Source organism: Maylandia zebra, linkage group LG10 (assembly GCF_041146795.1).
Source record: "Maylandia zebra isolate NMK-2024a linkage group LG10, Mzebra_GT3a, whole genome shotgun sequence".
NCBI classification, from domain to species: domain Eukaryota; kingdom Metazoa; phylum Chordata; class Actinopteri; order Cichliformes; family Cichlidae; genus Maylandia; species Maylandia zebra.
In genome coordinates, this window is record NC_135176.1 from 16,959,781 (window position 1) to 16,982,679 (window position 22,899).

The 22,899-nt window shown below is 40.6% G+C and overlaps 1 protein-coding gene across 2 annotated transcripts in view; it reads right to left on the reverse strand.

Moving 5' to 3' along the window:
- The window catches only part of LOC101482226 (rho guanine nucleotide exchange factor TIAM1), a 51,060-nt gene extending 39,218 nt beyond the window's left edge, over nt 1-11,842 (reverse strand). For both annotated transcript variants that reach the window (XM_004550058.4, XM_004550057.4), the window contains exon 1: nt 11,645-11,842. The gene's annotated coding sequence lies outside the window, so the exon portion shown is untranslated. The remainder of the gene's footprint in view (nt 1-11,644) is intronic.
- Nucleotides 11,843-22,899: the final 11,057 nt, after the last annotated feature.

Here is a 22,899-nt window from a genome sequence, read left to right on the forward strand (position 1 = left end):
TGTATTACCACGGCGCACCGTGCAACAGCCGCCAAAGCATCATTACCATGCACACATGCCCACTCGCAATCAAGCACACACATGCACACACACACACACAGAGGGGACAAAGAAAGAAAACTGGAGACAACAAAATTCCATATTTAATCTCCACAACTGAAGATAAAGAAGGTAAGCATTGTCTAAATATGTCACAAACAGCAGCACTCACATCTGTCTGACTACAAACCACACAGGGCCGAGGATTACCGGGACTGGAGGCTCCTTTTACCTGCGCTGCCGATAACAGCTCTCTACTGGAGCTGTCACATTCATTGTGCCACATTGTGACTGTTGCATTAGTCAGTTGCTCAACACCTATAGGCCCGCACGTCTATCACCTAACGCATGAACGTAGTTTGCTGTGGCACACGGCGGAGTACTGTGGAATAAAGGCAGGCGCACACTTTCAGTCAGACACACCTGCAGGATCCCAAGAGAAATGAGAGCTGGTTTTTCCGAGTCACAGCATGCACTCACACTTTTTGGAAAAATACCAAAGGCCTGTCAGAACACACTCAAAGGAGACACACCCTACTCTCCCCTGCCAATCTTTTCATCTCTGCACCTGTCTCACAGCACCGCCCTACGTGACACACAGCTCAGCTCAGCAGACGCAAACTGTACGTGATGCTGATGTAGCTCTACACTGTATGCAACTGAAGCCAAACAAAACATGTCACTTGTTGTCTTTCATCTCGTCACTGTGTTGACTGTATTCTGGAAAAAAATGTTGCAACCAGACACACTGAATTTTCACAAGTGAATCACTGAGCTCACTGTTAAAGACAACAACTCATCACGACATCATAGTATTTTACAAATTTACTTCTATGGCGGCAAACAGTCTCTCACATGCTTTTGGGCCGCTTTGAAGCCCTTAACGACACTCTTTAGATGTGCTTCATCCAAAAACCTAAAAAATGATGCTTAAAAAAGGAGATCAAAAGAAATAAATCCAATCTCTGCTAAAGACTGCAACAGTGACTACGCTAAACATTGCTGAAACCAGAAAAGCTCCCAGCTTGACTGACCTTTCTTTACATCTTCAAACTACAACACCCCCCACGAAGCTCTAAAACACATGACGTAATTATTGGAATCACCCTTCCCTGAGGCCTTTCTCCTGCACCTCTCACATTCTTTGAATTGTTACCATTTCTCCTCCCACTTGGCGGAGTGAGGTTTTATGCTTACTCTGGGGAGTTAAAAAAAAGGAATTACTATTGGAGGAAAATTCAATCCAAAAACAAGTCCAGACAGACTGCCATGGGAATGTGACAACAAGGCCTTATCAGAGGATCTCTATGCTCCTCTTTTTTTCCATGCGCACCTGCACACACCACATGTTAGCAAACCACCAAACTTACCAAAATAAGAGCATGTTTGGGTGCAGGAAGCCTCTTGGTCCAAATGAATAAGAATCACTGGGGTTATTCACAAGTATGCATCTGTTTGCAAACATAGGTGGGCACATTGTTCACATTTGAGGAGGAACCCCGTCTATCTAATGCCAAGACAAGAGTCAGATATGCTTTTGAAAATATAATAATAATAATAATAATAATAATAATACATTTTATTTGAGGGCGCCTTTCAGAAACCCAAGGTCACCTTACAAAAAACACAATTAATAAAAGGAACAATAGTCATAAAATACATAAAAATAAGTTAAAATTACAAAACAGAGCGTGACAACAGATAAAATCAGCATTAAACCATTGTTGCGACGGCAGTGCACGCTCCGCCGCACTCCCACAGTTCTTTTGAGACAGGACTGCCTGAGACATCACCAGCAGAATTCCCTGGAAGAGGGAGATTAGCTTCTATTCATCCTTCCGGGATCTGACAAGGCACGCGCCCCAATTCTAAGCTTAAACACACATGCAGATACACAAACAGTGTGTGGCTGCAAGCACGAGTCTCGCCTCCTTAAATCAAACATTAATTTCTTTTAACTGGCGAGGGACAAATGATAATTCCTTCCTGAAGAGGGCTTTCATTTTGAGGCCACAGAAGCAAAACGCAGAGATGACAGAACAAAGTGGAGTGGAAGGATATGAGATGATTGTTATTCATTCACTATGTTCCCCACTGCTTGTCATCCTCTAACACAGAAGCGGAGAAAATTAGACTGGGTTTTATTTTAGTAGACAAAACAATTCCTTAAAAAAATGTTTTTGGAAAGCTAGAAAAAAAAATGTAGCACAGATTGGCAATGTGACGTAAAAGACTTGAGATTTGGGGTCAGTGTGGCAACCGAGGCTCATGTTTAAAAAAAAAAGATAAAGGCCAGTGGAATTCACTGTCAGCCAATTCACTCTGCTTGGCTCCTCAAGTGTCACTAACCTCATTAAATACGCTCCTCTGGCTTTCTAAGAGCTTACGCTGTATGCTCCTTAACTCAGATTTCAGCTGACTGTCTCTGCAGCAGGGTGCAGTCAGGGATTACCATATTTTAAAGAAGATTTTCTTCTACCTCCCGCTCTCCATTGAGCGAGGAGCCTGAAAGAGTCAATGAAAGTGTGTAGATTTTGATGCTCTGCTCTGTAGCTACTGCTACAACCTCAACTATCAGGAGTCGCTGCATGAATTCAAAGTCAGGAAACCCCACAATTTAACCTCCATTACAATGCAAGGCTTTTACACTAGAAGATCAAGATATCTCTGTATTACATCCAACTCAGACTCTTGTTGTAGGTTAATATGTGACATGATAAGGTCAAAACCACATGTTGTAGCGGACTGACTGGCACGTGAAAAACTACCGTGTGCGGTTTGTTAAATATTAATAAATCATCCCCTTTTTTGCCATTGCTCAATCAACGCTCACTCGTCCTTCCTGATGAGATGGTGATTGCGCAGACAATCGGTTCGCAGTCATCAAAACCAATCAACTGAATATTCATGTGGTGATTTTCTGCTTCAAATATGTGAGGAGGAGTAAAAGAAATGGGCGTGAAAACATGTTGGAGGAAGATGAGTCAAAAGAAGGAGAAAAAGATGAAAAAAGAATAACGCATTAAACTAAAAATTGGAGTCAAGACGAGGCAAAAATACAACTAATCTGTTACTATTTTTAATCAAGTACAGTACTATACAAAAGTCTCAAATATTATGCCTCCAAGGAGCATGACTTCCAAATGATTTTAAAAGAAGTTCTTGGGTAATAGTTCTCCAGTCTTTCTGTAGGTCTTTCACAGTTTTTAATCTTTTGGCAATCACTAATTTTCAGTTTCATTGTCTTTGTTTGTTTGTTAAGTCATTTAACACTGATCTATGAATCATAAATGGAACCTAACTCAAGGGATCACCAGATATAACAGACAACAGCAAATAATCTTTTTGAAATTGACCCCCTAGGTGATTTGTTACTAGGAGCCTGTTGCAGAAATGTGCAATTTATCCACAATTCTTTTGTTATATCTCCAAAAAATGGCAACGATAACACAGGTTGACAGGCATATAATAGTATTTTTGCACCAAGGTGAATCCCAAAGAGCTGTAAGAAAGAAGACAGCAGAAGACATGGCAGGCCTAACATATTATCTCCACCAGATAAAAAGTCAAGACCTTCAGAAACTTGGTGGAAAAACTCCACTAAACATCTGACCTGAGAGATGCATCGTGCCCTTCAGCTGATTTATCTACAGATTGCCAAAGCCTCATCAGAAACAGTCTCAGTCCAAGGATAGCTGTCAAGAACACACTTTTAACTCGGAAAAGACACCAGAACTTGGCTGAAAACAACAGGAATTACAGAGTGATAAATTCAAATGTCTGGGTTCAAATCATCAGCGATATAAACAGGAAAGGTCAGGAGTGAGGTATCTACAGCTATCTGCAACACGGATGCTCTGTCATGGTTTGAGGCTGCGTTTTAGTCAGTGGTATTGTCAAAACTGACTTGAATTGAAATTACTAACACATGCAATACCATCTGCAAAGCATCTGATTGGCAGCACTTTTATTTTTCAGTATGTTAATGATCCCAAACACACTGCCAATACAGTAAAAGCATAAATATCAGTGATGGCCTCCCAAGAGCTCGGACCTTACCATTAATCAAACAGTGTGGGAAATTTTGACAGAGAACAAAAAAAGGCAGGGAACATACAGATAATAGCTCTGAATATCCTTTAAGAAGCCTGGAAAACTATTCCTGAAATTACAAGAAAGCTTGCCTAAAAGGGTTCAAACTGTGGTGACGAATAAAGTCTGAACTGATCACCTCACCAAGGTTAAAAAAAAATCATGGCCAAATCCAAACAATCTTTATATTAGCATCTTCAGAAATGTAAGTCAAACCCCGGCACTGCCACGAAGTCACACACTGACACACATCAACAGTCAAAGACAACCACAAAGTGCTTTCAATGGAGCCAAATTGGCGGGTAATACTTCTGTTGTGCTCTGTGCTGGCGGAAGGGACGGTGAAAAAACAGAGTGAGAGTGGGTGTGAGAGAGGGATAAGAGGGTTTTAGGCAAAGGTAGACTGATTGAGGTGGGAGGTTGAGACAGGGGGATGAGATGAGAGAGGCAAGAGAGTCTGAAAAAAAAGATGATGATGGTGGTGAAAGGGGGATGAGAGGCTGTTAATGCGGCGGGGAGCTGGTGGAATCGAGTGTTGGGCCACAGGTAGACAGATGAGAATGATGTGTGCTGAGGCGGAAGGAGACACGAGAGGTAAAGAGGTGTAGTGGTGCTGATAGGTCCTGAGGGGCTGATAGAGATGGATGTTGTGTCAGTTCAAAGTAGGCCAGACGTGAACGGACCTGATTTGTTGTCAGTAATGACATGACTGCAAGACTATCAGAAAAGAGAGCCATTGAAGAGGCCATTGTGTGTGTTACAGTGAGTTAGGAGGTGACCAAACCACTGTCTCTAAAAATGATGGGAGCAATTGTTCCAGGAAAACTGGTAGTTTGCTACTGTTTTGATGAAAAAGCTCAAATATGTTTGCAGTCTTTAATTACCTTTCAAAATAAAAGTTGCTTGCAGAAAATGGGAGTTATGCACATTAAACACAAAAACAATTAATCTTTGCACACAAACTGAGATTATCCACATTGATGTAATTCTTTGACTGAGTTGTTTACACAGGACTTATAGGATCCAGTCTTTCTAACAAATACGAGTTTACACGATCTGCTTGAAAATGGTTATTAACCCAGATATGTAAATGGACTTCTGTGCTAATTCCACGCCTGAGCTCAGTGAAACAAAAACAGCAGGATTAATCTTTAATTATTACAACTATACCAGTACAAGTTTACTTATATTATTGAAAATGATTCAACATTTCAGAGTAATGCCAAGAGAGTTAATAATACACAAAGCAACACTGTTATCACTTAATTAAGATTACTGCTAAAGCTATAGTACTACCCTAATCATTACCAGAAAGCAAGAGCGAGGCTTTGGCACAACAACAAACTAGGTAAGGCGTAGATTAGTGGGTACCGTGGGAGTACTAGAAAGCGAAAATTAAAAATTATGGGAAGAGACGGTATTGAGACAAAAGCGGGGGAAAACATCAAAGTATAAACCTGTCAGAGGTAATGTAATGAAATATGTTAGCAGCAGAGGAATGGGCAGCACAGAGTGAGGCCTGAGGGAGTTGGGGGAGGGGAACAGCAGGATTTGGAAGTTATCTTAGTGCATCCGTGCACCTGAGTCAATAGCAAGGATAGCAAACAAAGTTTAGCTTGAAGGAGACACAGGAGACAATGTGTTGCAGCGAGGGACAGGGGTAACAAATGCTCAGGAAGAATGTGACAGGCAAACATCGGCTCACTGTGCCGGCTCTCGGGTCAACACAGGTCACAAACCACCAAAAACAATACAGTTTAGTTCTGGGAAACTTAAACCTATACACTATTCAAAGGAATTAGAAGACGAGATCGTTCAAAATAACATGAAAATAAAAACACAAAACTATGGCAGTAGCTGAAAATATAAGCTGGAATTTCAAGGCTAGGTTTGCAACACACATACTATAATTTTCAATATGATCTAATTTGTTTATCTCAGTTACCACCACACAAACTGTGGTCTCTTTCTCCATTTGTTCATCTCATGCAGAAACAGAAACATAACTTGCGTGGCAGTAAGGTGTGAAGCATTCAGAGAATGACACAGGGGACCGACGCCCAGTTCTGCAAATTTCACCAGCTGAAAACCACACACACCAGTAATTCTAGTAGACAATAGGTCAGTTTCCCACACACAGGAAGACTAAAATAAGTCTAGGGCTGAAACTAATGGTTATATGCACGACTGAGTCATCTTTCTTTTTTTCTGATTATCAGTTCTAAAACCTGTCATAAACATCATGAAGACTAGTAAACCACAGTGGGCTTGTTAGAACACGGATCCTCACATTACTATACCCTGATTCGAGCCAATGGGGATGAGATATCTTGTGGCAAACACAACACTGTTGTTGAGATGAGGATATCAACGGCATGTTACTTATGGGGCATCTCTTCGGAGGATGGGGTTGGATCTAGGTCAATGGGTCCATTTCCTTGGAGTTGATCTCTTGTGCAGGCTAAAGCTAGGGGGTTATTGTTTGGACTTTGAGTGGCTACAGTGAATAGATCCTCCTCTGTCAGTGCATTAGTGACCTGTAAAAGCTCCACACGACCGACATCTGAGTGCCAGCCTGAGGGGAGAACAACAAAGACAACCTGACATCACGCAGGCACATATGCACACACTTTCACGTGCCTAAAAGCTAACACACCACAGGACAATAACAAAATCACTCAATATGAAAGAGCCCTCATAAAGGACTCATCACAGCTTTTTCTATTCTTACCCCAAAGAAACTCGCTCCATAGAACAAAGAAAAGTCATGCAGCTTTGCCTGTAAGCCCTTGCTTTTGTCATTCTCACACACACACACATCATACTGTACATACACGTACATATTTGCACACACTTACAAATGCACATACAGGCTTTTCAGACTGCCTTGCAATATCCCACTGCATCACTTCCAGGTCAACAGGCAGGGACGTAAAGTGCGACTGTGTGATGAGAACTGAGTCGCCTGCCAGCTCTTATGAGGGGGTTGAGGAGAACGATGGGGCCGAAGAAGGAATAAAGAGAAGAGACAATGGCTAAGTGGCCTGTTTCCTGTGCTTTAATTATACAGCCAGTGAGTGTGAAGTTAGACAGAGAAACAGATTCCAAACAGGAGAGTAAAGATTTCCAATCAGAGATAAAAAAACAAACAAAAAAAAGATCCCAGGAAGGCCAAATCTCCCAGTGCAAACAAAGCATAAACACAGTCATTGAAAAAGTTCTCTGCACTGCCGCAGTAATACTAGCTCTAAATCCCTACTCAGCACTTCACACACACACGTGCATTTCCTCTCTCGCACTCTGAGGTCTTTTAAAGCATTTTCCTGTTCAGGTTATCTCAAAGCAAAGCTTCCTTTTTCCATGAAACCACACACTTTGAAACGATATTCTTTAGAAGGACAGGTATAATCTCACACTGCACACATCCTGTGGAGACTGATCGCAAAGTATACCAAATTATACATATTATGAATTGAGGGTGCCCTAGAAAATAAAATCTAACCGCTAAAATGCATTCACACACACGCAAACGTGTTTCAACCTCATCAGCTGGTATCCGGAGCTGATGTGTGGGCTGGAACACCACACTGATCAGAGATAATGGGCAGACATGACAAGGGTGGTAATGCTGTCACACAGAGAGTAAGGATTGAAATATTTCATGATGGAGCAAGAGACGGAAAGAGGGACACAAAGAGAAAATAAAGCATGGGAGAATGAGGGAGGGAGTAAAGGAAGGAAGGAAGGAGGAAACTCCTAATTCATCAGCAGACAGAACAGACAAAAGGGAGGAAATGATGAGAGCACATGCCAGCTCATGTCAGACACCCCTCCCCTGCTTAGACCCCCGTTACAAATTAGAGGCATCCCTTCTGCTTTTTTTACTTCTCATCAGGGGGTTAATGTTAAGGAGTCTGGGACAATGTTCTCCACCTGATCTGCAGTGCTTAGGTAACAACAAAGTAGTCCTGCTCAACCAGACTAGTGACATTTCATAATGGAAAAGCAAAGACGTTAGTATGACATAATCACGCATAGTCACATACGCATTTCATAATTTCCAAATATTTCACAAGTGCCCAGAAACATCCAGATGTGTATGCAGTATATGTGATATCCAAATGATTTCCAACCTATTCAACTTTAATAGGGTGACCCATCAACCCCCACTGCACGGTTTATGACATTACGAGATTTTATTAGAGTCATTTTTATTAAATACAACTGAGGAAGTTAAATTATCCAGAAAGAAGAGCTGGGGGAATATTTGAAAAATGTATCTTTGCTTTTGATTTTTTTGCAGCATAAACATATTTTCCCCTGTTCCGTAACTCATCTTACTAACCCACAGATTCATCTCATCCACTTGATCTTGACCCGCTCGGTTTCAGAGCTACGGCCTTTTTTGTTACAATCTGCATTGCAAAGGGATTCCCTCTGCTTTTGCGTATAGCCGGAACTGAACCAGCAGCGTAATTAGAGAAACTCAGTGAAGCCAGAGAAGAGAGAGGGAAAAAACAACATTTTAACTTCCCCCCACCCTCAGCTGTCAGTTTTCCCTTGCTTTTCCCAAAACAGACTTCAGCGATATTTCTCTTCTTACTTGGCTCCAAATGACGGCAACAGACAGTGAGAAACATGAACACACACACACGTAGAAGACACACACAGAGAACCCAGAGGCGCACACTGAAATACAAACATTTAAACAGCTTGATTGCATGTGGGGATGGTGGTGGGGTTGGTGGGGAAGAGCATAAGCCCCACATTTGTTTAACAGCAGAAATGAGTGGACCACAGAGGAAGAGGGATAAAAGGTAAATTTAGAAAATAAGACACATATAAAGACTGTTCCTGCATCGTGTGTGTTATATCTTTAATTATTAGATTTATTCACTGCAGTAGACAACACACAACAGACGATGATGAAGAAAAATACTATATTTGTTATTTAATGTATGCAGGAAACTGAAATTTACATGAAAAGATCAGAGTGTATAGTTGATTTGGTGACTCTTATTTAATACACTAATTATACCTACGTATCAGTGCATTTATAAAGAATATGTGTTAATGTCGTCACGTGAGATGGACTACATCAGAAAGCAAAATTCTCTTCCCCCAAAGGAAACTCGTCATTGTTAAGTTAACTTGTTTTGTGATTAAGACCTATCCAAGCTGTCGGTAAATTCAATGTTCTCTCTGAACTGAGCACACACAGGCCTTAAAAGTGAGCTGATAGAGCATGAGAGCAAGTGTATCAATCTGGGTCAGTATGTACACCTTAACAAACAGACACACACTCACCAACCCAGAGGGTTCACTTAACAAAGTCCCATCCCCCTTTCATGCTCACACACATTATTAGCCTACAGTATACACAGCACAGTGTGGTTGTGTGGATGTGCACATATTTGTTCCGTGCACACGCTTGCGTACACAGTAAATGGACACAAAAAAACCTGAATGGGATAATGGCTCCATCCCTCCTCTTTTCCCCCAGCTTTTGCAAAGTCTGTCATTTTTATAAATAAATAAATATATATATATATATATATAAACAAAAGTGTGCGGATATATACGCGCTTACACACACACACCAGTTTTTATCTGTCACTGTAAATCCTTTCACGGATCGCTTCCTCAAAAGACCCTGCCAATATTCAACTTCCTCATGGCAAGTGAGGCATTGAATTGTGGCAAGAAGGCGAGACAGATAAGGTGAAGAAAACACAAGAAAGCGACACAGAGATCTGGTTTAACAGTCATCAGAAGAAAGAGAGAAAAGCAAATATTAACAGAATGAACACAGTTTTTCACCAAGTTACAAGGCAGAGCGGGGAAATTGATTTGCTGTAGAGCTCTTTGTTTTACAGTTTGACTCAAAAATGTGCTGTGACAGCTCTTATCGGGATTCTGTGGAAGAGAGGCGTGTAACAGTCTCTTTAAAAGTTTGCCTACTGAGCTGTTATGATTTGACTTTATATAACAGGGATATCTTTTGGGGTTAGCCCTTTGCTTGGCTTATCAAACAACCACACCGATATCAAACCATCTACTGTAAATACTGCTGATAGGCAGTGAGGCGTTTGCTTTCCCTATTAGGTCCCAAAACAACAAAATGACAGCAAAATGAAAGGATTCCTCACATGGTCTCTGCTGAGTAGATAATTGGTGTTGAGAAAAATCTCAAGCCAACCACCAAAGGTTTTTTTTTCCTTCCCAGCAACGAAGAGGGATTTTAAGGGTGGAGGAAAGGACAGCAGAGGCTACTTGCCCTTTGATCCGCTGTAATTTTTTTGCTGTCTGGATCCTGGCACAGCTGAGACCTCACACCTCCTCTAATGCACACACGTTTGAGTGACAGATGCTAAATATGCCTGCAGTGTTCAGTAGGAAATGGATATTTGAGGAATCCCCACCAATTTTTCTGTATTTCCCTTACTTTACAATGTTTCCCTACTTTTTTATCATGTATTGCTGCCTACTGCAACTCTGCTAAGTCTTCTGTACCAATCTGCCTTTAACTGCTGTTCCCTCAAGACTTTCAGTAGCTCTAAAGTCTCCCTCTTTGCCAGTCTCATCCTCCGCTTCACTCTTTTGCTTTTCTCCTCTCTTAATATTCCCACACATACGCACATGCACAGAGCAGGCTGATGTCTTTATCCAAATTTCTCAGTGAATCTGTCTTTCTACATCTTCCATCGTGAACCTTTGATGGTATAATGTCGAGGACTGAGTGCTTTTTATGCTTCTTCACAGAGCAGATGCTAACAAGCTTCTGACAGGCCATAATTACTGAAAGCAGCACTTGATCTTTTGATCTTGAAATGAGAGTAATGACACTTTTATCTCAAGAAATTTCATAACTCTGCATATCAGATCTGTTACAGTATGTGAACGCACACAACCAAACACATGCACTGGATATAACACGCCTCACCGTGTTTCCCCTACTCTTAGAGAACAAACGCCACAGCTCAAAGGGCACTGCCAGGTGCTGTGGGTTCAGAGCTGTTAAGGTATTTTATCATCATTAAATTAGCACCACTGGGAAACTAGGCAAAGTCCCAACACAGAAAATTAATGATTGATAAGCTCCTTTCATCGTCACACATAAAATGGCCATGCAGGATTAGCATTTAAGCAAAATGGGCTTTCTGTGCAATTCTCGTGTATTTATTTCAATTTGTGTGTGACAAGAAGTGAGCGGAAGAACCTAAAGAGCGGAAGAAAGAAAAAGGCATCCCCCAAACAGTAACAGAGCCTATACTGTACTAGCAAAGAAGAGTAGTCACACCATGTGTGGGACTGCACAGCATATCTTAACACACATAAAGACGTACACACAGGTATGCCACAAATCGTATACTCTATGAAGACGCACACGTGCTACACACAGTTAGTAACTTATCTAATCACACATAACACAAAGCCAGTCACCATAGGCAACAGTTTCTACCTCTCACAAAGCTCACCAAACGTCCTCAAAACAAGAAACAGGTCTCTTTACCTTTACTTAATAGGTCCCCGTGCGTGTTGCAGTTAATCCCCTGAACTGGTAAAAACACAGCCTGTGTGCGTCCTCTTCAAGAATTAAAAAGAGGGAAATCCTTGCATCAGTGAAACGTCTCCCGGACTTCAGCGCAGCTTTTACGCACACACAGACACATTAGAGCTCATACTTGAATACTTGCTGTCTTTTTGCGTGCCTACACCAGACTGAAGGCTTAGTAGTGGAGGGTGTGTGTGTACTGAGTGTAAGCCCGCCCCTTTTTTTCTGGTTTCCCCTTTTCTCTCTCCCACATGCGCTCCAACCCAGCCCTCCTTCTCCCCTCTCTCATCTACAGCTCACTCGCTCTTTCTCTCGCTCCAATTTCGCCTCCTCTGGCTTGCCAGCGTGTATGCTGGGTCTGTGCCTCTAAGCCTAAATGTCCCAGTCCTCTTTTTAATTGCTGGCTTTCTGGACTCGTTCTAAACACAAACAAAGGCACAGTGGAGTGGAGTGGACAAGCATGGGCATGCACAAACACACAAGAAAACGATATTTGCCTGCAAGGAAAGATAGGCTGATATAGTAAGTAATTCTGGGGAAAGATAATAGATAGCCCAAACCAACGCTCTACTGATGGTAAGCTAGCAGGAAATACTTATCAGCTAGCTAACTTGAGAAAAGTAAAATACCCTGCAAGGCACATGTGGTTTTGAATAGAAAGGTGAAGATATTGCGTGGTGGAGTACATGAAAAACGCATCTCTCTCTCACTCTCTGTCTCTCTGAAGCCTTTCGCACAAGCTGCTGTTGCTCATGTTATGCTTCTGCTGCAATCTTGTTTTTTCTTCCATCATTTCTGTATTTACTATTTTATAACCCAGCCAGCATTCTTATTTCAAGTATCAAATAAAAAAGGATTAAGTCTCTTCTGATGTTTTTGACTATTTTCTCTCAATTTGACTATTTTGAATATCAAGAAACATGGTGCTGAACCTTTGCAGCCTTCTGAAATGGGTTGTCAGCTTGGATTAACATCATCTACGGTGGACCCTCAAAGTCCAAATCACTGTTGCAGGACTACATCATATATGGGATAGCTATTTGCCTTGTGGTCAACACAAGCAAACACACACAGACACACCTTATAATATATACTTCATAATTACTGAGACCAAGAACAAGAAACAAAACTGTGAAAGAATTATTCATCAATGAGTTCCTAATAAGTCATTAAGTACAACTTCATAAGAGATGCTGATTATTAACTGGGGATAAACTATGTAAGACACTAAATAAGCGAATCATTAGGTAAGACTTAGATCTAACTGCCCACTGTATTTAATACTGATTGCCTCTGCCTCAAAAACTAAGTGGCAGTAAACAAAAAGTCATAAAAACATTAATCATACTCAGTAGTTTCTCAGTACTTGAGCATTAAAAAAGAACAACTGACTTTGGAGTAATCTTGAGTATTGTTTTGTACCACTTAATTTTTATTGCTGAGTTATTCAGGTGTGATTCATTTAGAAAATGGGGAATTAGATTGATTAGAGATATTTTAAACCAATTATTCCCTAATGGTTCAGCAATAGCATCTTCTAGGCAGTTCTTTGGCAAACAATAATTATCTTTAAATATATCCTGGATCTGGATTTGAGAAATGATAATGAGCAGTATCAATAATGAGGTATTTCCCAATTGGCTCCTCGTTTATTCTTTAGTAACTAATAGTTTTATGCTTTTTTAACCTAATTCATTTAAGATTCAAACAGGAATGCCAAGATCAAAGAGCAGGAAATGCAAAGAAATGATCGTTTGGGCTTTTATGGAGCTAAAACCAGGTTTAGCACAATCAAGAAAGAAAGTAATATCCTTCAGGCATTTTTTTCAAAAGGAACATTTTTGATTTGTCGGTTGTGCGGGAAATTCAGTGGGGAGTTTCATCCAGAACTAGTGAAAGTTTTCCATCTCAAAATATGCTCAGTGTTTCTGCAAATCCCAGTAAGAAAAATGCGTAAATTACTCTACAACAATCAGTAACTGTCTCTCTGTCTGCAGATAATTTGCTCTTTACTGTCTGGCAAAAGAGCTCTCGGAGTTCTTAATATTACCAAACTTAATCACCAAAAACAGAACATTTATGAGGAAAGACAACCGCATTTATATAATAGGCCAATGATCCCTGTTGTCTTTGTTTTCTGCACTGTGAAGTTACTGAAATAGCTGGTGTTTAGGTGTCTAGCATTTATGCAGGCAAACATGTCAGGACAAAGGCCAGGAGAGGTTACAGATCTACCCAACAAAAGGACCTCATACAGTCTCCACAGGGGAAAGAGGGGAGACAGTCACAAGTACAAAGTCACTACATGATAATGCACAGACAAAACACACACACAGACACACACATGCATTCACAGCACTTTCCCCCCCAGGCACATGATGACATTTCAGCACCTTACTGAGACTATCCCACCGCTGTGCCTCTTGCATGACATAATTCCTTTGCGTAGGATTGTATGCATGGACGTCCACTTATGTATCTGTCTCCTAGTTTCCCTGTCTACACATCAGACCCGATTACCTTCCCAGTCTTCCGTGTTATCTAACAGCATGACTGGGGAAGGTAGTGTCGTGCTGTGAACTGGCTGAGACAGGAAGTAGCCGGTCCTGGAGGATGAACAGAAACCTGTTCCCACACTCCAACCCAAACATTCCTTTATTGGACTGTAATGCAATTATCCAAGGAGTGGGAAGAAATTAGTCAGTAGTTTAATGATAACTCCAAGTTATGTACTGTATGTGATGGCATGTTTGAAAAAGTAGAAAACAGAGTTGGTAAAAACAACAACTGCAGGTGGAGAATGTTATGCAAGTAGAGAAGTAGGGGGGCTGCAAAAACATCAGGATGTTGGGGTGTGTTTTTTTGTTGTTTTGCTCTGTCTGCACTCATCATCTGGTGGGATCTTTGTGTAATAAGAACGCACACACAGTCTTCTGTCAGCTGTGTGTCAGAGTTTAGGATAGGGCAGGGTAAATGAATATCAAAGCCCATTGACCAGTAGAGTTTTCTATTGAATAAACACTGGTAGGAGCACCACTACACAAGTGTTTTTCCCCTCTCTCTTCCACCCCACCTGAGCTGGCCTTTCAGCACAATAGACTCCACCTTTTGATCCTTATCAGATGTCATCACAGTGTGTATGTGTGGGTGGCAATATCAGTTAAGAGCTGACGGGATGAGATCGGTTTCTCATTTGATGGTTCCTGCCATCTCTGTTGCGAAACATATCATATTGAAATTCATGAACATACTGTATTGGAAAGGGAACAAAAAAAAAGTGCACATCCCCACCCCCAACCCGCCAACATCCACCGTGCCAGATTTGATAAAATCATTATCATCAGCCATGCGAGTAGAACTGTTGAATAATGCATGCATTGCTGGTCCACAATAGCACATTCCTCCTGGCCTTCTACCTTTCTCCAGGAGTCATATTAGCTACTGGTTGCTCTTTCCACTGCTTAGGGTCATAATAGCTAGTCTCTATTACATTTTCCATTAGCAGGGGACATCACTATAAAGACACATGTAGAGCAGTATGTGGACAAAGCATGTGTTGAATAGACAGACACATGGACATGCCTACAGAGGAAGACACAACTTCACTCGTGAATAGTGACAACAGATCTGACTGACTGGACTTTTAAAATAAGGTGAGCATCAGTAGTTAGACTGCATGGTTGTCTAGTGATTAACATTATGACACATACACAGGAGCTGCTCATCCACAGAAGCCTGTACCATGAAGCTCCCATCACACTCTGTTTGTGCTGATGTAAATACTGGTGTGTGACTTCATGGCTGAGTTGCTGTGGTTCCTAAATGCTTTCACTTTGTAGCAGTACCATGTGTGAATGTGAATTATCTACTGGGAAGAACTTTAACAAACTGTCTCATTGCACTGGTACCACGCTTAAATTCAGTAAGCATTTTAGAATAACCCCTTTTTTTTTTTTTTTTTTTACAAATGTTTGTAAAGGCAGACTGCATGGCTAGGTGCTTGATTTTATAAACATTTGGCAATGAGACAGCTGAATTCAAAGATTACTGTTCATATCGCGTACGCTGGATATCTTGGGTTTGGCAAAAAATGTGATATTTGTTATTCCATTCGTCAAGTATACTGGGTTATACACACCCCAACATGCAACCATGTATGCACATAGAGCACACATACTGTACCTTCCCTTGTTTATTTATCTCAGTTTCTTGACAAATATCTTCATCTCAACCAATAAAATAAATGTTTATGCATGTAATCATTTCAACAGCAAAAGAGAAACACTATAAAGATCCACATTACTGGATGCGATGTACATATGCTTCCAATTCTATTTTAGATGCTGCAAGTGAATGAATTCTACTTCACTGTTATCAGCCTAGGAGCTGATAGCCCCTAGGAGCAGATGGACAAAAAGAGCAAATATACTGGTGAGTTGATGTTAACAATTACTAATGGGCTAGCTGGTTATTTCCCGTAGACTGCAAGGTCACACAGTACCACATTAGCCTAAAGCGATGAGTCTATATTGAATATTCATGTGGGAGAGGTTAGTTCATTACCTGCGGTGTGGTTATCGAACAGGAACATTATATATTGTTCTTTTTATTCTGGTCACTCTCATGTTACTGCTCCTAAACCACTGCTGCACTTATGCGGTTTGTTAATAGGCTTTTACAGCAAAGACAAACATGACCGTAAGCCCATTGCCTGCTGTCTAAAAGAATGGAGTTAGTCATTTACATCATTGTTGTGTCAGATGCAGGAGTGTGCTATTGCCACAGTGCAGTTAAATCTGCCGAAGACTCCGTGAAGTTGAGTTAAGCAACTTTGGATTGCCCAGAAAAGTAGAGTGTTCATAATAATTCTTTGTAAGTGAGGTGGAAGCTAGCAACATAGTCATGTTAAGAATAAAGACCCAGTATTTTTAAACAGTTTCAAAATCAGTACAAGACAAACATAAACACAGAGGCATTGATGGCCTGCCTTGGAGTAAATCAGTAAATCCCTGATTCCCTTTGTAAATTTATGGGCTGTATTACAGTTAGCTCACACAGCTAGCTCAGTCCATACTAATAAAGCACTCACTGAAAAACACTGGCAGCAATGTTTAGCCCTTAATTAGATAACACACTGAAGTAGCAGTTAGACCCTCACAGCAGAACCACTACAAATCCTTTCCCTGGAGACACTACAAAATCATTACTACACTAAACTAATTTACCATATGTCTTTTTGTAGCTTATACTGAGATAAACAGCATGATAAATTAAACAAGATGGGCACTACAGTCAACATGAATTTATTTTGGAATCAGGTGGGTTTAAGACACAATGGTAGGAGCACGAATCTGGGTTGAGATGAGACTAAAATAGTCAATTAGTGCGCAAAGGGAAAGAAATATGTAACGTGTGTTGGAAGAGTCAGCAGAGATGGAGATCTTTCAACAGAGGTCTACACGAAACAGGGATGCTTTAATACAGTAGAGACGCCAGTTGTATCCACATAGTAATCCATTAAAATATACACAGGGCACCTGAAGAGACAGTGCATCATTAATAATGTTTAGTCAGGATAAACTCTTCTTAATACTCCAAAATGACTAAGCCAGATGCAGAATTAAGTTGTGGGTATCTATGTGCAGTTTTTCTGAGCGATCAAAAGACAGGAAATAATCACTTGTCACTCAGCATAGCTCAGCCCAGATCACCAGAGTAAATACATGAAATCATACTCACAACAATAATAACCTTCAATGTAAACCAAGAACAGAGATAATTATGGTGATGGATTAAAAAACAATTATGTGGGATAGCAGGACATGGGAGGGGTGAAAACACTGTATTTGTTTCTATGTTCTTTTGGCTTACTTCAGCTTTCTTACTTACGCTTATTTGTAAAATAAATACGTACCAACAAGCGGCAGCAAAAAATAATACGTGACATCTGTGTGTGTGTGTGTGTGTGTGTGTGTGTGTGTGTGTGTGTGTGTGTGTGTGTGTGTGTGAGTGAGTGAGCCAAAGACAGAGTGAGCAAAAAATGGAGAACAATGCACCATAGGTCTGTCATCTGGGCGGGCGGGGGGTGCTCAGATGACTGTGCACACAAAATAACCTTCTGACCTCGTCACAACCTCATGAGCACTAAACTGCACAGCATCATTTCCACTGCCCCATACAGTCTCACATACACTGACACATACACACACTAGACTGCTCTTTTGTTATGAGACCCATGAGCTCAAACTCTTGTGTGGTTACAGCCTCAAACATCAAAAGAGTTCACCACTCAGGGACTCTTGGACAAGGCTTTAAATGGATTCAGATGTGACATCCTGTCAAAGTGCTAATATGTCACGTAACATGGCTCAGCAAGGTAGATGAGAAAGAACTCAAAGGCAATGAAAGGATGCCTAATAACAGAATAATAAACCCTTACTATAATTGATAAAAACTACAAACATATATATTATTATTTCAGTAATGATTTAGATAGCTAACTGGTAGCTGCCCAATGGAAGCACCTGCAAAAACCTCTCCTACGCAACCACCCAATACACACACACACACACACACACACACACACACACACACACACACACACACACACACACACACACACACACACACATTTCCTGCTCATTTAAGAAATTTTTATGTATGGGTTGTTTCCAGGTCAAGCCGCAGAGACAGAATTAGACCCTTTCTTGTCCTCCAGTTGTGCTTGTCTCACTGCATCACTCTTTATCTGTAACAAACAGCCATCTCAAATCCACATCATCTAGCCCCGGGTTGCCTGTACTGGACAGGGTTAGCCTATAGTGCTACAGGCAAAGTTTAGTTTCAGCATTCAAGATATTATTGTATAATATGACCATTATTACGAATTTTGCAACGATTAACAAATTAATGCACATATTTAATACTAATGAAATAAATGTTTTTTTGTTCTATAGCATTTTGTTTATCAGTTTGGTGATTGGTGCTAAAAAGCCGACAGTTTCTCCCTAAAAGGATTAAGAACAGTAGCATCTTAAAAGGTGTAAAATCACAGCTTTTAATGCAATCACTGCTGCATCCACTGAGTTTTAGCCAGTTCAGCTAAAAGTTGACAGCCCCAGCAAAAAAAAAAAAAAAAATGCCAACGAGGGAGGGGGGAAAAGAAAATTGGAGATGAGGTTCAGAGGTTGAGTGTGGGAAAAGGAGGGGAAGGAGAGGGAAGAAGGGATTAAAGCCTCAGAAGGTATAGTGTTGCTCTGAAAGATGACGGGCTGATGGCTGCTCCCACAGGACTGACTGGAGGAGTAATCCCAGCAAATGGAAGAGTTTAACAGTTACCACCCACTGAGAGAGGAACATAGAGACAGAGACAACCCACACTTACACAAACCACAACATGTACACAGACATGCACACATATGTACACGAACAGCAAGCACAGACAATAAACTGATGCACAGCTTTGGGACCACAGAGAAGCTATACACAAAGACAGAGACCAGTTTTCTTTTTTACATCTGGGTGCTAAAATTAAATCATCAGAAAAATAAAATATATACAAATTTGAACAAGCAGACACTAAATGACAAAATCCTCCAGAGTGCATAGGTGGCAGGTATTGTGCTGTAGAGTGTCAGGTGTCCTCATCGTCTAACTTGAAGCTTTCTGTATGCATCAGCAAAACCAAGGGCCATTGTGCCCTCAGAAGAAAAGAAAAAAGAAAGAAGACAGGACTGAGGGTGTTTTTCTGCTGCTGTGTCTGTGGCAGACTTGGACTGCTGCAACCCTACTTACACATCGTTTGGTAGGTTTATGCTGTCTAGCAAGCACAAATAATTAAAAGTAAAAACAGCCAGAAAAATGCAGACAACAGGAGGCAGACAAGGATGGGATTTAGCGACACTAAAAGATGCTGCCAAGCCACTGAAAAAGCCAATATTTCATTTGATAATTTGACACCACAAATAATAAACAGACAACAAATATTATGTTATTGTCCCTTTTTTTTATCCTGAATAATTAAAAAAAACATGCAATGTCTCACAACATCAAATGAAAAGTGCTCAGATCTCAAATATCATAATAACAAAAACAGTATAACATTGTGTCTTGTATATTAGATTACTTGTTGATTGTTCTGTTAAGGACATGTTTGCTATCGTCATTGTTCTTTGTAGGATCTGTATTGTTCGCATTCAAAAAAAATGCTTCCACACTAATCACTGTGGCATTTAAACAGGCGATCTGATGCTGAATTACTGGATTAGTGAATTGATTTTTCAGTTAGTAGAATTAAATGGAAAGCACTGGTCATATATCTCAATTATGCCCCATCATAGAAAGATGGGCCCTCTCTAGACGCTCTCAGTTTCTCTCTTGCTAACGCAAGTATCTGCTGCTTTCGGTCATGTGACAGCAATGGATGCTGATCTTTACGTGTGTGAGGTGAAGCGGAAGAAGCTGTTTTTCATGTCAGACACAAACTGATTGTTCCTCTTGATACGATACTTTTAAAAGAGTGTCAAATTGCCCTTCCTCTTTACCTTTAAATCGATTAAGTGATCAAAAAGTTTGAACCACAACCTCGGGGTCAGTGGCTTCAGTGTCACAGTTAGCGAGCAGCTGCTGATCCTGTTGAAGGGCATCAGTGTATAATATGTAGTTCAAGACTAACCACTCTATCCACAGGTTTAATTTTAATCTTTACCCAAATGTTGTTTAAGCTGAACAGGGAGTGTTGTCATAGTAACTATCAGCACAGCTGTGATTTGGTGACAGACATGAGAATGGAGGCCAAGTTTTCATATTCAGTATAGGAATATAACCGTGTATGATACTGCTTTAATAAAATAGCAATATTAATTAAGAGCAATAAACAAATAAAAGTCTAACTGTGTTTGATAGCTTAATTTATTCATTGCTGTTTCATGGGCTTTTAACTAGTTTGTGTAGATATACATATCACATCAATGTCTTTTATTTCTCCTGCAGTGTGTGGAATAAGTGACAGTCACTTGATCTGGCAGGAATTTTCTCCATGTTTTTTTTGTGTTTGTTTGTTTTTGCTGCTGATGGATGGAACTCTATTTTTAGGAAAAACTCCACTCCACAAGTGATTGTAATTCACACTCAACATCATAATCTCTCTGTAGGTTTCTATAAAGCATCTCACCTCTTACGTCTATCTGCCTCTCTAACATCTGTAGCAGCTGGTTTACTCCCAGGAGAATGGAGGTATACCAGGAGCTGCCTGTCACAGCTGTTACTCTTATAGCCTGCAGATCAAGGGCTTTTGCACCAGGTGCAGTTTTGCGATGGTATATTTGGAGAGGTGCAGAGTAGACAGGATTTCTTTGCTCCTAAAATATATATTCCCCTCTGATTTTGTTTAGGGGGTAGTTGTCTATCTTCCAGGGTTCGCTCCTTGCTTTCATCCTCTTTTGCTGAAGGGATGGAAAGAATTTCATTCATAATTTTAATTCTGGCAGAGTTCAATTCCACCATATGGCTGGGGTCTTTCTGTGTGGAGTTTGCATGTTCTCCCCGTGTTTGTGTGGGTTCCCTCCGGGTTTTCCGGCTTCCTCCCACCGTCCAAAGACATGCAGCTTGTGGGGATAGGTTAATTGGATAATCCAAATTGCCACTAGGCGTGAATGTGCGAGTGAATGTGAGTGTGAATGATTGTCTGTCCCTGTGTGTTCGCCCTGCGACAGACTGGTGACCTGTCCAGAGTGTACCCCGCCTCTCGCCCTATGACAGCTGGGATAGGCTCCAGCTGTCCGCGACCCTGATAAAGGATAAGCGGAAGTGAATGGATGGATGGATGAATTTTAATCCTTTGCCTTTACCTTTGCCTCTGCTCTATAGGAAGTTAAGAGCTCTGCAGGCTAATTTACTGTAAACAGCTGAGCAACTGTAAGCACAAGATTGAATAAAAATACCCTGAAAAAAAAAATACAGCAAAGTTGGTTCCACTGACTCACAAACCTATGTATGATTGATGGATGGACTAATTGTATAATTTAAAAATAAAACCAAAGACAAACAAGTTATCATAAACTCAACTTACATCACCAATCCATCCACCGTTTTGGTACTACCACCGACTTTTAAAGTAACAAAATAAAGGAATCTAATGTAACACAATTAATATACAACCAATATACATGATCACTGATATGATATCCCTTTACATTAAACAGCAACCAGCTGATTTGGAGATTAAGCAGATTTTTCTTACCTTACAAAGTTCCCTTTGTTCTCACTCTGATGGTACGGAAGTAAAGAGCCTATCAGGTCAAAAGGGTGGAATTGTGTAGACTGCCGGGTGTGTTCAACTGATTGACATAATATGATGTATTATTTTGGGTGTGATGATATCGGAAACGGTAAAAATTGAATTAGAGTTGATGATCTGGTATCGGCTGATATTCACCATGTTAACTGTAACTGGCTGACTGGCGTACTGGCAAACAAGATTAAATTCACCAGTGGTAATGACATATGATCAGCAGCTGGGTCCCATCAAATTTTATGGTCAGTATTAGCTGGGATCAAGTCACATAAATTGTTATAAAGACTTTGTGTTCATGTAAGAAATTGTAAGTAAATAGTGAAGGAGAATAGAATAACAACTGTATGGGTGTAATTTAGATGTTGCTTTAGAAAACATCTCCATCAGTTAGTACAGTTAACTAGTTTGTTAGCAGAGTTTGGTCAATTTAAAAAAATCGAAATTATACAGCACAGATAGACTGTTCAGCCTTTCTCGTGCTCATATACACCAGCAACAGATTGTTCACCTGAAGCCAGTCGGCAGAATGATGACCCTCACTCTAACCATCTCTGTGTAATTGCAGGTGTTTTTGACTCACCTCCCTCAGCAACAGGAGACCAATTAAAACAAGTTAATTGCTGTCCAGAACTAACAAGACTGGGGGCACCACAAGTAATTAATGAGATAACTTTAAACACCAGCAAGAGATTATTTCTATCCCTTGTGTGCACACAGCGTGAGTTATGCTCCTATGCTATGCAGGAAACACAGCCTAATCATACAATTAAGGTGTAGTTCTGATTAATGGTTACATTAATGTAACAAGAACATACTGCATTTAACTGCTTATGGGTTACCTTTGGCTAATTTGCATCAGTTGATATATATTGGTGCACAGTGGAGGTCAAGTGGTCTTGTATCCTCCTCAAGAGCTTAT